Source organism: Schistocerca gregaria, unplaced genomic scaffold (genome assembly GCF_023897955.1).
Source record: "Schistocerca gregaria isolate iqSchGreg1 unplaced genomic scaffold, iqSchGreg1.2 ptg000871l, whole genome shotgun sequence".
NCBI lineage: Eukaryota > Metazoa > Arthropoda > Insecta > Orthoptera > Acrididae > Schistocerca > Schistocerca gregaria.
The window spans coordinates 37,501-40,000 of record NW_026062232.1 but is presented as its reverse complement, the minus strand read 5'-3'; positions in this window follow the sequence as shown (position 1 = coordinate 40,000).

The following is a 2,500-nucleotide window of genomic DNA, read 5'->3' as shown; positions in this document are numbered from 1 at the left end:
AGGTTAAGGGACAACGTGGGTTAGGTTAAGGGACAACGTGGGTTAGGTTAAGGGACAACGTGGGTTAGGTTAAGGGACAACGTGGGTTAGGTTAAGGGACAACGTGGGTTAGGTTAAGGGACAACGTGGGTTAGGTTAAGGGACAACGTGGGTTAGGTTAAGGGACAACGTGGGTTAGGTTAAGGGACAACGTGGGTTAGGTTAAGGGACAACGTGGGTTAGGTTAAGGGACAACGTGGGTTAGGTTAAGGGACAACGTGGGTTAGGTTAAGGGACAACTTGAGTTAGGTTAAGGGACAACTTGAGTTAGGTTAAGGGACAACTTGAGTTAGGTTAAGGGACAACTTGAGTTAGGTTAAGGGACAAATTGAGTTAGGTTAAGGGACAAATTGAGTTAGGTTAAGGGACAAATTGAGTTAGGTTAAGGGACAACTTGAGTTAGGTTAAGGGACAACTTGAGTTAGGTTTAAGGGACAAATTGAGTTAGGTTAAGGGACAACTTGAGTTAGGTTAAGGGACAACTTGAGTTAGGTTAAGGGACAACTTGAGTTAGGTTAAGGGACAACTTGAGTTAGGTTAAGGGACAACTTGAGTTAGGTTAAGGGACAACTTGAGTTAGGTTAAGGGACAACTTGAGTTAGGTTAAGGGACAAATTGAGTTAGGTTAAGGGACAAATTGAGTTAGGTTAAGGGACAAATTGAGTTAGGTTAAGGGACAAATTGAGTTAGGTTAAGGGACAACTTGAGTTAGGTTAAGGGACAACTTGAGTTAGGTTAAGGGACAACTTGAGTTAGGTTAAGGGACAACTTGAGTTAGGTTAAGGGACAACTTGAGTTAGGTTAAGGGACAACTTGAGTTAGGTTAAGGGACAAATTGAGTTAGGTTAAGGGACAAATTGAGTTAGGTTAAGGGACAAATTGAGTTAGGTTAAGGGACAAATTGAGTTAGGTTAAGGGACAAATTGAGTTAGGTTAAGGGACAACTTGAGTTAGGTTAAGGGACAAATTGAGTTAGGTTAAGGGACAACTTGAGTTAGGTTAAGGGACAACTTGAGTTAGGTTAAGGGACAACTTGAGTTAGGTTAAGGGACAACTTGAGTTAGGTTAAGGGACAACTTGAGTTAGGTTAAGGGACAACTTGAGTTAGGTTAAGGGACAAATTGAGTTAGGTTAAGGGACAACTTGAGTTAGGTTAAGGGACAACTTGAGTTAGGTTAAGGGACAACTTGAGTTAGGTTAAGGGACAACTTGAGTTAGGTTAAGGGACAACTTGAGTTAGGTTAAGGGACAAATTGAGTTAGGTTAAGGGACAAATTGAGTTAGGTTAAGGGACAAATTGAGTTAGGTTAAGGGACAACTTGAGTTAGGTTAAGGGACAAATTGAGTTAGGTTAAGGGACAAATTGAGTTAGGTTAAGCGATAATCTGGTACAGCCACAGTTAGGTTAAGCGATAATCTGGTACAGCCACAGTTAGGTTAAGCGATAATCTGGTACAGCCACAGTTAGGTTAAGCGATAATCTGGTACAGCCACAGTTAGGTTAAGCGATAATCTGGTACAGCCACAGTTAGGTTAAGCGATAATCTGGTACAGCCACAGTTAGGTTAAGCGATAAACTGGTACAGCCACAGTTAGGTTAAGCGATAAACTGGTACAGCCACAGTTAGGTTAAGCGATAAACTGGTACAGCCACAGTTAGGTTAAGCGATAAACTGGTACAGCCACAGTTAGGTTAAGCGATAAACTGGTACAGCCACAGTTAGGTTAAGCGATAAACTGGTACAGCCACAGTTAGGTTAAGCGATAAACTGGTACAGCCACAGTTAGGTTAAGCGATAAACTGGTACAGCCACAGTTAGGTTAAGCGATAAACTGGTACAGCCACAGTTAGGTTAAGCGATAAACTGGTACAGCCACAGTTAGGTTAAGCGATAAACTGGTACAGCCACAGTTAGGTTAAGCGATAAAGTTGGTTAAATTTGGTATTGTGTGGGAAGGGGGCAGAGAGAGAGGGGGGGGGGGGTGGATAGTGGTGGCAGTACACGGATGCCTGAGTCACCGTCAGATACGTCACGTCGGTTCGATGCTTGTAGCAAGAGGCTGGCGGATGTGTGTCTCTCACTTCTGCAATTTTTCATGTGGTATAACACGAGGGCGGGGGATGATATTTGGTGCCCCTCTGTGTAGGATGTGTGTTGGTGGTGTTGATTTATCTGAGCAATGGTAGTTGTCGGAGGAGTGGGGTATTGTGCTTTTATAGGTGGACCTACTGCTCTGGTTATCATAGTGTCGACGGTGCAATGTGGCAGAGAGGATGCACTCGACATTGTCGCATTCCAGATGTTTACGTATTGTGTGTCTCCGTTGCAGGCCGAGAGTGGTGCATGTTCGAGTGTCTGGCTGACGTGCGATTCACGTTGTGTGCCCAGTCTTACAGCACGTATAGGGACATTCGCATAAATCATCTATATTTGGCCTTGCATCATTTACTAAGCAGTGC